The 13,624-nt window shown below is 41.0% G+C and overlaps 1 pseudogene; it reads right to left on the reverse strand.

Annotated features, from left to right (window-relative positions):
- Positions 1-2,361: 2,361 nt before the first annotated feature.
- Positions 2,362-5,705, reverse strand: LOC136471336 (non-structural maintenance of chromosomes element 4 homolog A-like; annotated as a pseudogene).
- Between the last annotated feature and the right edge of the window lie 7,919 nt (positions 5,706-13,624).

The following is a 13,624-nucleotide window of genomic DNA, read 5'->3' on the forward strand; positions in this document are numbered from 1 at the left end:
GCCATTGCAAAGATCTTCTCCAAAGTGTTAGCTAACAGACTTGCCCCTCGACTCAACTCCCTTGTTTCGAACTGCCAGAGCGCTTTTATAAAAAACAGAAGTATCCATGATAATTTTCTGTACGTCCAGGGCGCGGTAAAAAGGCTACACAAGCATAAGCTTCCGGCTTTGTTCATGAAGCTTGACATCCATAAAGCCCTTGACACGGTGCATTGGGGGGTACTTGCTTGAGACTCTTCAGGCTCTGGGCTTCGGACAACGATGGCGTGAGTGGATCTCCATCCTCCTACGTACATCCACTTCGACACCCATCCTGAACGGAAGACGGGGGGCCACTTTTAGCCATGCCAGAGGCGTCCGCCAAGGGGACCCGCTTTCCCCCATGCTTTTCATCCTAGCCATGGACCCGCTTCAACGGTTACTTGACCTGGCAACCCAACAGGGGATACTCACCCCATTACCAATCACGGCGGCAAAATGGAGAACCTCAATGTATGCAGATGACGCGGCCATTTTCGTCAACCCCACGTACAACGATGTGGACGCCGTCAAAATCATCCTGCAGGCTTTTGGCACATTCTCCGGACTTCATATTAACCTACAAAAGAGCTCAGTACATCCTATTGGTTGTGCAAACATGGACCTAGACCAAGTCCTGGCACCTTTCACCGGTACTAGAGGGGGATTCCCATGCAAATATTTGGGCCTTCAACTACACATTAGAACACTGCAAAGGATCCACGTGCAACCTCTCATTGACCGTATTGGGCAAAGACTACCCAAATGGAAAGGAAGACTACTAAACAGAGCGGGACGCCTCACTCTTGTAACCTCTGTCCTCTCCTCCATGCCAACATACCACCTGACAGTGTTTCCTCTAGCCGCTTGGGCTAAGAAAAAGATAGACAAAATCAGGAGATCTTTCTTGTGGAAGAGGGACGAGAATGCAAATGGCGGCCACTGTCTAGTTAACTGGCAAACGGTGACCAGACCGAAAGACATGGGAGGGTTAGGGGTCCCGGACCTCGAAAGATTTGGGCGAGCCCTCCGTTTACGATGGCTATGGCAAGATTGGGTGGACGAGTCCAAATCTTGGAGCGGCTCAGAGCTTCCATGTACTGAGGAGGACCGCCTCCTCTTCAACTCCTCAATCATTATTTCCTTGGGGGATGGTGCAAAGACAAAGTTTTGGCACCACGGTTGGCACGATGATCAAGCTCCTAAGTACCTAGCCCCCAACTTATTCCGCCTGCTCTCAAGGACAAACCGAACGGTGCAGCAAGAGCTCCGAAACAACAATTGGATGCATAAACTTGGAAGGAAAATCACCTCGCCCATCCACATAGAGGAGTTTGTGTCCCTCTGGATACGCATACAGGATGTGCACCTGCAACAGGGCATCCAGGACACCATCACCTGGCGTTGGACCAACGATGGGAATTACTCCACCCGATCGGCCTATAGAATACAATTCAGAGGTTCGCTCCTCCACTTTGGTACGGACTTGATTTGGAAAGCGCATGTGGAAAACAGATGCAAGATCTTCGCATGGATCTTAGTACAAGACAAAATTCTAACGGCACAAAACCTACAAAAGAGAGGGTGGCCTCACCAACAACAGTGCGTGATGTGCAATGGACCTTTAGAGACAAGCCTCCACCTATGCCTTAGTTGCCCTTTTGCAAAGGCGGTTTGGAATCAAATCCTCACGTGGGAAAACTTCACTCAAATCCAACAACAGCAAAATGCAAACCCCACCCATATCAAGTCATGGTGGGAAGACGCGGCGGCAAAAGCGCCAAGAGCTAAGCGTCGGAGGCTTAACGGAGTAGCTATCTACACCTTTTGGAATATATGGAAAGAGAGAAACAGGAGAATTTTCGACAATATGAGTGAAACGGTGCCGCAGGTAGCCGCAAGGATAAAGGAAGACATTGAGCAAAGGAAGAGAGCATTCGATTACATTTAGCTCGCATGATTAAGGGGGGGGGGGATTTAACCTAGTTGCCTTTGCTTATACATAAACTTTCTTATCCCATCTTAATTGAAAGGCAGAGCTCCTGCCAGTACGTTCAAAAAAAAATAATTGGAATTTAGTTACATTCCCTACTACTCAAAGATGCACGAGCGATGCTAAGACAGCATGCACAACTGTCCTACAGACCTAGTGGTTAAGCTAAGCTACTCAAGCTAAGGCATTTTTTTTACATACTCCACAAAACAAGGCAGGCTGCCTGCCTACACTACTCATGCCAAGCAATTGCTAGGTCAATCTTGATCCCTGAAAAGGTGCCTGCGCTTAGACGTTTGGTTCTCCTCAGGAGTTTCCTCGACTACATGATCCTGTAAGATTTGGTTCCGGGTAAGTTTCCTGATAGGCGTTACTTGCGCACGTGCCTCCGTATTTGGTTGATCATTCTCTTCATTGCAAAGAGCACTCTGCGAAGTCCTGTGTGGCAACAACTCTTCCCCTTCCGTGACAGCTTCTTTCATAAGCTCTGGTTGGATAAATAGAGGAAAAATCTGATTATGTGAAGGTAATACATACAAATAAGAATAAATAACATATTCCCACATCATGTACATAGGATTTGCAATCCTATTCGCTTTTATTGTTTCTTCAATTCCTCTTGCAATGGAAGCATGCTTAAATGGTTAACACATGGTAAGCAGAACATGGCTATGCCTTTTTCCTAGTACCATAGCTAGCATCTTAATAACAACTCTAAATCATTGGTACTCAAATGGGAGAGCAGTTGAATATGTTAAGCTCTGTTTTCAGTTGCATCCCCTACAACTTTACTCACAGACCAACTCCACGCATGAGGCTGAATAAGGAATATCCAGATTAAATACATAAAGCTTTGCTGATAAATACAAATTTAATAATCAGAAACTATACCTTCCAGTCTTTGAAATTAAATCTAAAAACAAAATGACTGTAGGAGACTTCTCCTGAGGTTATGGCGCTAGCAGCAGGTGCATTCCTTGGACCTGTTCAAGACCAATAATATTGTGTTAGAAACAGTCACAGCATAAATGCATAATATAACTTAAGCTCAAAAGCAATTGTGAATAAAGTGCTTACGTACTATATGATGCCCGTTGTTATCTATATTTATTTCCACCCTACCATCTTTCACTAAGAAAGACAGTGCAAAAATATTTTCAACCGTTTGGGCAAATGAAAGCCTATTCAAAACAAGGTTTTCAAGCTTTGTACTCTTCTTTCGCCTCAGGACATAAAAAATAACTAAGACATTCCTGTCAGTGTCTGACTTTACTTCCTCTGAAGAATCAGCAAGCTGCATTTTGAAAAATGTCATATGGTTGGAAGTTAGCTGTGAACAGCAAGTGTAGTGACTTAAAGATAATAACAATGCTATAGGAAATTCAAATGCATATGAAGGAAGAACTGAGAATATGAATGGTACTACCTTTAAAATATTTCTGATTTTAAAAATAATGTGAACTAAGAATTGCAAAGCAGAACACCAATCATGAGACAATGCATTGAAATCAAAGGCAAAAGGAAGACCTAAAGGAAATCATGATTTCACTTAACTTATAGTGTATGAATGTATGATTTACATCATGATAAGCATGTGGCTACCTCTTCAGGACAAGTATTTTCTGTTGGCCGTGCAGTCCATTTTCTACCAACAGCCGCAACTTTCCGTTGCTTTACTTCAGTATCCATAGGACCAAGCCTGAAAACATTAACATCATGCACAGTTTAACTCATTTGGTAGCTGAGGAGGTGGGCAGGGGTGTCCATGCATGCAATGTTAAGTGTTGGTTTAAAGAGAGGGGCTTCATTACATGGTACATCATCCAGGCATAGGCCTGAAGATATGTGAAACAGAATGCCTGAGATCACCCCATCGCAACGAGACAGACTCATCATCAGGGGTCCCTTGCTGCCCAAACTTCTTGAGTAAAGCTGTTATGAAATCAGAAGGGGTGATTCCTTCACTTGACTGGGACCTCACCGAAGTTACCAAAGTGCTTGCAATGCCAAGCAGAGCTTCTGCATCCGCTATTTGCTCCCTAGGCCTCTGCACTGCAATGTGGAAGGACACTCTTATTTTGTGTTCTTATATGGATTAGCAGTGTTCGCCTACACGGCCGTGTAGACTGATTACTCGGCGTGTAATCGCTACTCGGTAGCCGAACGTGCAGTTTAGGCCATAAACGGTAGGTTACACGGAATCGCCGTGTAAACGGTAAAAAACGGCCGTGTAATCGGTCTACACGGCCGTGTAGGCGAACACTGGGTAATATTTTGAAAATAATTTATCTATGTTATTTTCAAAATATTACAAATGTTTATGATGTGTAATAAGTACCATTAGATTAGTTGTGGAATATACTTTCATAATAAAATTATTTGAATATACAAATATTATCTATGTTATAGGAATATATACACAGGTTATTATAGTTATTTTTACAAATAAAATAAAAACGAGTAATCCGTGTAAAATCGTGTACACGCCGTGTACACGGTCTAAACGCTACACGAGACCTCGCCGACTGTCTACCGTTTACCGTTTAGGAAAACATTGTGGATTAGTTTTTGCATAGTCAACAAGCAAAGAATAGCAAAATACAGCATTTGCTCCCACAATCAATAGCCACGTTAGCATACAACAGTGGTCCCTAATATGCTGTGTTACAATCAAATGATACACCCATTTTTGCCACAAAATGCAATCATGCAAGGAATAAACCAAAGTGTTGAGCAGGAAAATACATCAAGATGCGCCAATTAGCATGGAAGAACAACTAATACAAACTGCACGGTCCATATACTATACATATGTGTGTCCATGTTACTTGTCTTTTAGAAATCTATCTAAAACAATAAGATATGTTGATGTAAAATATATTTATGCATCTAAGTGAGGCGTCAAACTGTATAAACACACTTATAGAGTCTAGTCAACAGTTCTCTGTTATTACAATATCCTGACGTTCAATTAAGAATTTGAAACAAAATGTCATTTCGTAGACTGAAATATGAATAGGAATAATGCAATACCTCCATCAAGGTAACAAACTAATGAGTTCAGAATATCCAAACATTTCAAATCCAGTGTGAATATCAATAGCAATTCGTGATTGAGGAACATGCTTCTTGAAGGTATAGAGTGAAACTATCTGTAAGCTGACCAATCTTGGTCCCAAGTAAGCTACTTTATCAAAGCATTCAGATTGAGTGGGACACTATTGAACAAGGAACACAAGCACACAACTTGCAAGCTATCTGTAACTGAACTTATTCTCAATTAAAAAAAAACGTTCCACGAAAGCAGCTCCTTTCAATTTTGGAGACATTGTGTACCTAAAACCTGCTTCAAGCACCCCCAGAAAGCAATTTTACAGTAACCAGTAATCTTAGCACACCACTCAAATGACAAAAACATTCCAAAATCGAAAACCATGCAGCAAGTCCAAGCAAAAAAAAAAAAAAAAATCGTCTCACGCCTCTTCAAAGTTCAACACACTTGCTTTCTGGAATGGAAAAAAACGCAGTCGTTCACAAGCAACAGAGAGACGATCCATACCGAGCTCGTGCAGGCAATCCACCTGCTGGATGATGGCCGTGAACCTGTCCGAATCCGCCCTCGCCATCTCATCCCGCTCATCTGCGCACATACAAGAATCCCCTTCAAAGGTCAAAACCACACCCCAGACCCGAAACGGGACCAACTCATCGGAGAGAATAAAAAAGCTACCATGTGCGGCCGGCTCGAAGCGCCTCTTTGTGTCGACCAAACGGATGAAACTTCCTTTTGGAGTAATAATATGCATAGGACTCTCTTTTTCTAAAAAAAAGAACATGTTCCCGAGTGTTTGCCGGTTACCGCACAGCATCGTACGGGTTTTCGAGATTTAGAGCTATTCAGTATAATTTAGATGAAAAATCAATTTCTGAATATTTATAGTGTAATCTAGAGTACTTCTAACATATCGATGTACCTAGCTATTATTTAATATAATTTTTCTTTCATCGCAAAAAAAAGATGAAACAACAAATTCAGAAGAGCTTAGTTTGTTGGGGTCTTTAAAAAATAAAAGGGTTAAGTTAGTGAGCTTAATACAATTATTAAGTTATTTTACTTTTATGAAATAAAATGACTAAATTCAATAGACAGGATATGATTCAGTTCAATATGCAAGCTTAATAAGATTAATCAATGAAGCATCAACTGTTCAAAATAATAATACTATAAATGCAGTAAATGTCCTTCTAATATAGATGGTTCATAGTGTCCGTCCTAGTATCGAATTACCCAACAGATCACGCAACACAAAGTGACGCTACATGGGTCAAAAGGAAGGAAGCCTCGCTGATAAATACCCATCGAAACAGGAGCCAAGACACTCTCTTCACTCCGCGTACCCTCCTTAACACGAGCCAAGGCACTCTCTTCACTCCGCATACCCTCCTCTCCTCTCACTCGCTCGAATCGGCGACGAGAGAGACAGAGAGGCTACGACCAAGGAAGGTAACAGGCTGTTCGTTTCGGCTGGATTGGTTTATAAGCCTATGACTAAAGTACTGCTAGCTAGTTTGTGTAAAAGAAAAATATTGTTGACTGGATGATAAGATAAAGCCAGATGCAGGCAGTTACAGCCTGTCGAACAGGCTGAAGATCGTTGTCGTCCGATCCCCCGCCTTTCGTCCCGTGTCCTGGTATTGATGTTTCTCTTCCATTTTTTTCTTCGATGTTTGCAAAGAAATTATTGCCTAGAAGTGTTGCGCCTTTGTTATGCATGGGCTGGGGACCGGTGCTGGCCGCTGGCGTGGGCGCCGCCGCACAGGGAAGGCTGCCAGCGTGCGTGGCCGGGGGCGAGTAGGAAGGCCGCCGGGGACGGTGGGTAGGGACTGCTAGATTTGGGCTAGGGGAGCCTAGATCCGGGAGGTGTGGACGGGATCTGGTGTGTGCTGGGGGGCGCCGGGGACGGTGGACGGGATCCGACAGTAGGAAGACAGTTGTGCACTGGCACGGCGAGCGTGGCGGCGGTAGGAGGGAAGGGAACGGGTCGGGTGGGGATGGATCCCATGGAATGCTAGGGTTTCTGCCTTTCTACTCTTCCAATATATTCTTGGTTGTTGTGACCCCACCTATCAGGTAACTAAGGCGGGTTTGCGGTACGGGTAGGCTATTTTCTTACCCGTTAATCAATGCCCAATGGATTTATACCTCTACCCGCACCCGTGCTCGCGGATGCACTTTGGTGCACGTATCCGCACTCGTCGGGTTTGATACACGCGGGTACACGGGTATTCTATGCCAGTTGCCATCTTTAAACCCATGTTAGGGATGTATATGCCCTGTTCGCTTGTCTTATAATCCGTACTTTTTAGCTTGATTTTTCAGCGGGAATAGTATTTTTTTTCTCACAACAAATCAGCCAGAACGGTGTTTCGGCTTGTTTTTTCAGCGAAGCGAACGGAGCCATAAGAAGGTTTTGTGTGTGAGTCTATTAGTGGGGTGTATTGAACTCACTCAGACTATTTATGGGTATGGACAAATCCACTTGCATCCGATCCCTTTATATACATAAGTACATCTGGTTTATGGACAAACCCACTTGGATCTCCTTGTAACTATGGAAGTCCAGATCGAGATCTAAATAGAACATATGGAATGTGACATGGAACATGAGCTAAGGAGCTAAGTTTGGTGCATCAAACTTTAATTTTATCATAGACTTAATATTCAAGGTGCTAACTTTGTTTTAACTATTGGGGGAGTATGCAACCTAGGGGAGTGTTCGGCTGCCATTATAAGCCGGCTTATAAGTCATGATACAATATTTTTCTCCTTCAACAAATCAACCGTACAAATAAACACAAACGGCTTTACGAGCAGTCGAACAGAGCCTAGATCCGTCGTGGTCTAGTTCATCGAATATGATTATGCATGAAGTTCATGAGCCTCATTTCCCCCCTAAGAAGTCATTGATTTGTACTTTGTTTTTCTAGAGAAATGTTACTTTTGTTGAGCATATTTCAGTTGTTGATGTTTAATTGCTTATCATTTTTTTCAACGGAGCTTTGATTATCTTTATTGTCTCATTATCCATGATTTTACAACATGTGCTTACTCTGATGTGTTTTTGTCTTTATTTAATGTTACAGGATCTATTCTTGACAAACTACTGAGGTCCTGATAGTTGAAGAGTGTTTGGTACTTATATATATGCAGATAATCATGATTCTAAAGGTACTAGGTTCGAGATCCTTGGTTATTTGAGTTTGTTTGCATACTCCATTAGTGTTTTTCTTTCTTTCTTTGGCTTCAACTGTTGCTTAGACCTTGTTTGAGAGAGCTCTCCTTAGCCTAGCTCCTTTTACACACAATAACGAGCAATTTCATGTCATGGTAGTACAAGTCAAATTTATCTCTTCTTCTCTAATGAACTAGGAGTCGATGAAGTTATTTTTGTTGGCTTCATGACTCTAGCTACTCTAGGTACTTTCCTTTTGTTACAACACAGAAACTGGAGCAAAAAAAGAAAAAAAAAACTTACCAAACAAGTCCTTATTTGATCTTCCAAGTGGTACATTGATTTTGTTTTTGAACAGTGCGCTAGTCCTATGTGATAACTTCCAACATAGGAGTATTGACCCGGAAGCCAGAAAATCCTCATGTAAATCAGAGCCACCCATCCTCAAATGGCCAAATCAAGGCCGTTGATCTGATCCACATGAACTTGGTCAAAATTCACCGCATAGCAGCCAAACCCCATGCCGCCATGGAACCCTAGTCGCCGTCGTCGTGCCACTCCGTCCGCCGGCGGCAACCACAATAGCTTCACATGAACGGTGAAGTCCAATACGTGCGTCATGTTTACCCCGAGCAGCGACTACGTCATTTTTCTGCATCACTGCCTCCCCGCCAACATGGGTCCTTCGGGCGGCGTCGAAGTGAAATTGGGAATGAAACAGAGACTTTTGCCTGCTTGGCCGTTTTGACGCCATGGCCGATTCAGTTATAGTGCTTGGGCTCCGGGTGAGTCGACCACATTGCTAGTTTATATAGTCGGTTATTAAAAACCAATTTTACAGTTAAGTGATCATTGGTCAAACATACTTTTTTCTAGGATGAAGTTGCAAGACGTTGTGTGACCTCATTCTGTAATCTTAGAACGTTGCAGATATATCTGGTTGTTTACCATGTCTATATTAAATCGGTGAATCTTCTTTTTTAATAAAACACGATTAGTATAATTCATGCATAAGCCTGACCCACGAGGCATTTTCAAATCGAGATCCACCAGTCAAAGCACTTATAAATGTGCAAACCAGAGCTAACTTTTGATTTATCATGTGCAATGTATTTGCTACTCATTTTAAAATTCCTTCTGTTACATTTTGCATGTATTCTTCATTGGTTGGAAGTGTTGTTATGTTATTGTTCAAAACTTTGTTACCTGCACATTTATATCTCTTATTTTAACTTTGCATTTCCTTATTGTAGGATGGTATCCTTTTCCGCAAAAAAAAAAAAAAGGTAGGATGGTATCCGCTTCTTAATCCTATTTTTCTCCTTCATCACTGGATCTACTTTTGTTGCATCTTCTTATATAACGAATATGTATGTTCTGAGGCAAGAATTCGCTGAATCAAAAGGCTTCCTTCAGAGCTAGTTTGATTCAGAAACTCCTCCATGGGCCATGGCGACTTATGAGCGACACAATGTTGTGGCCATAGATTTGTCTTCTGTGCCACTCCATCTCCCTTTTCCATTATGCATCACAAGTTCACAACATTCCAGTCACTAGCTCGGCTCAAAGTCAGTGGATGTAGTTTACCTGGTGTGATTCCAGAAGCCATGGGAAATTTGTAGTAGCTCTAGTACCTAGACTTGACCAAGAACTAGATTACTGGATCGATACCTATCTTGTTATATGATTTGAAGATGCTGAAAGAAATAGGCTAGACAGAAACAACTTGTCTGGACAGCTGAGACCTGCCATTACTCAGCTTCAGCTCCTCGTTAACTTAACCATATCCTAGAAACAACTTGTCTGGACAGTTGATGCCTAATGCTTCTGGTATTGATCCATTGAAGCAGTTCTGGTGAAAGTCCAGGACCTCTAGGTCCTTCAGACTGCTCATCTCTTGAGGAAGTTGTCCAGAGATGTTGTTCTTGGATATGGTTAACTTAGCGAGTTGCTGAAGCTTAGCAATGGCAGGGATCAATTGTCCAGACAAGCTGTTTCTGTCTAACAGTATTTATTTCAGCATCTTCAAATCATATAATGCATAAGGCACGATCCCAGTAAGCTAGTTACTTCTCAAGTCCAGGTACTGGAGATGCGTCAAATTTCCCAAGGCTTCTGGAATCTCACCGAATAAATCACACCTACTTAAGTTGAGACGAAAAAGTGACTGGAATGCCGTGATGCATAATGGAAAAGGAACATGGAGCGGCATATACGACAAATCAATGGCTGCAACAGCATTGTCCACACAAGTGATACGTGACCACATGCATGAAGGAGTTTCTGTATCGAACCAGTCCCAAAGGAATTGCTTTGATTCAACGAGTTCATCCCTCAGAGCATATAGATTCTTTATATCAGATCCAGCAAAAGCAGTGACGAAGCAGGCAAATAGGATGAACAAGCTGAATGTATCCTGCCAAAAGGAAAGAAAGTGTTAAAACAAAAGTTGTGGATGTTCAGGTGGTCTCGAAATAATTGTGCAGGTAACACAGTTCTGAAAAATATCAATGCCTCCAACCAGTGAAGAACACATGCATGCTGATGACATAAAAGAACTTGGAATGAGTACTTTCTAGTTATCATAGAAGCAATAACATGTCATTATATATTTCTAGTTTGTGAATTGCTTAACTATTTATCTTTTATCTTTCTTACAAACTCAGAATAGCTCTAATTTGTAAATGCCTCAACCGATATAGCAGGATTTGCAACGCCTCGTGCGAAGCAGGGTCTATATAATTCGTGCTTTGAGAAAGGAGCTTTGATGGGCTGGTATACACACGCTAAATTAGTGATGGACAACCATTCTACTCTGCAACTTTTTACTAAGATAAAAAAGGAAGGGGATAGTCTGCTTGACAGACGGCCAGTCAACTTAAGGGCTTGTTTGGAATGTAGGATTTTCAAAGGAAAAACAAAGGATTGAATTCCATAGGAAAGTTTCCTCCACTTGGTGTTTGGAACAAAGGAATGTTACATTCCTTTTCAAAGGAAAGGCTAGCCTTTCTTCACAAAACATAGGGAAAAAAACATCCAAGGAAACACAAGGGAAAAATTCCTACAATATTTTCTCAAGCTTTCAACCATGAAAGCTTTGTTTCTTGGGCACATGTGACATTTTTGTTTTCCTGTGATCCAAACACCTCAAAGTTTTTATTCCTGTGTTTTCAAATCCTATAGTTTTCGACTTTTTGCTCTACTCTATTCCTGCGTTTTTTTCTATTCCTTCGTTTTGCATTCCTGCATTCGGCCAAAACTGGTGTTTTAACCCGCCAAATTTGCCGACGGGATCGACAGACCCGGCGCCACAGCACCAGCACCGAGTCGCCCGCGACGTCACATCGGCGAAGCAGGCGAAAGCCCGTGCCTCTCTCTGTTCTACTTCCACTTCCACCCCCGATTCCACCTCGACACCGCCAGGACCCATGAAGGCGCGCGGGGAGGCAGCGACACGGCAAAACGGGGCGGTCGCTGTGCAGAGGAAAGGCAGTGTAATGGTCGGCGCGGCGCAAGACAAGCTTCTGCGGTGGCCGTCGGAGGCCGGAGCGGCGCGCGGCGGCGACTAGGGTTCCATAGCGGCATGGCGTTACTCGTCGGACCTGGCTATGGAGTGGTTTTCTTTGTGAAATGTCTATGGAGTGATTTTCTCAAGTGAGGTAGGAAACAGAAAAGACGTCTTCATTTGAACAACATTGTGAGTGCATATTGTTAGTATTGCTGTATCATACTTCTTTGTTCCCAAACAAATCAACTTTTAGAGGTATCCGAAGTCAAAATTTTATGTTTGATCAATTTTTATAGAAAATAATATTAATATCTTTGACAGTAAATGAATATACTATAAAAAAATATTTCATTACGTATCCAATGATACTCATTCAGTGTTAAAAATATTAGTATTATTTTTTTATATTCAGTTAAACTTACAAAAAAATTTGACTTGGGACAACTCTAGAAGTTAATTTATTCATGAACAAAGATGGTAATTCATAAGCGAGGTACTCATTTCGTTCCAAATTATAAAATATTTTAGCTTTTCTATATACATGCTTTTGCTATGCACCTAGATATTCACTATGTCTAGACATAGTAAAAGCATTATATCTAAAAAAAACAAAAATGTCTTAAAAAAACAAAAATGTCTTACAATTTAGAAGGGAAGGACTATAATAAATTATTATAAAAAATCCAACAAAAATATACTATCATGTAAAATTAGATTGCAACGAAACTCATACAAGGAGAGAGAAAAAAAAAGAATGAAGCCACCCTGTGAATAAAGTGGATTATGGATCAGGATAAACGGTTGCAACCTGTGTGATTTATAGGCTGATTTCTCTCTTTTTGTTTCTCCTTGTACAAGTGTTCTTTGCAACTCAAATTTTACACGAAGGTATATTTATCTATCTAGGGTGTATTTTTGCTACTCTCGGGAGTAGTTACTCCCATTTTCAATAAACCACATTACCTATATGTGCATACTAATTTATCAGTTTGAGTATGCTTATATACTCAATTTAAGATACTTGAAATCTTAGTACGCGAATTTTTTTCAAAAGAGCCCATACTTTTTAATATATTACTAAAATGCCACTACAGTACTATATAAAATAAGTATAACCATATACTCTATGTATACTTGCATACTTGACATACATACAATCTTAGATGGTTTAGTATGATCATATACTCCGTCTACATACACTTCGTCGCGCCATATACGTCCTAAATTTAGAGATATACACATGGGAGTGACTACTCCCTGGGTGTAGAAAATAATTTCCCTATCTATCTATACTTTTGTGTAATTATCGTGTATTTTTTTGGAGACAATGTTGTGGTTGGTAACACCTAACACGGCCACAATAACATGGTTCCCCATATCTTAACACACAAGAGGTAACCTCCAATGTTAGGGTATGAGTTTTTTTTAAAAGCTAGCCATATATCTACAAAGATATATATTATCGTAAATTCAAATACTACATATTATGAAAGTATTCTATATGACAGGTACAATACAAGATACTTGACTATGAGTGCTTAATTACGGAGACAATGCTACTACACCACTAACCACTTGCAAAAAAAATGTTAATCCTTCCAATGCAATGGGTGCTTAAATAAACTTGCTACTTTATTAACATACTTAAACATATTATCATATGCATGACATAGCGCAAAAATATGTTCTTTTTTCAAAGAAAACCCCATTATCATGCTTATAAGGGATTATCAACGTTTTGCTGTCAACCTAAATAGGGTTTTAGATATTGATTATCAAAATTGAAAAGTTAACTTAGCATAAATCTAGACAGATTTATATTTATAATCGCAGGAAAATAAAAGCAATAGTTGTCGACTTATATTATTAACT

This window comes from Miscanthus floridulus, chromosome 8 (assembly GCF_019320115.1).
Source record: "Miscanthus floridulus cultivar M001 chromosome 8, ASM1932011v1, whole genome shotgun sequence".
Taxonomy (NCBI): Eukaryota; Viridiplantae; Streptophyta; class Magnoliopsida; order Poales; family Poaceae; genus Miscanthus; species Miscanthus floridulus.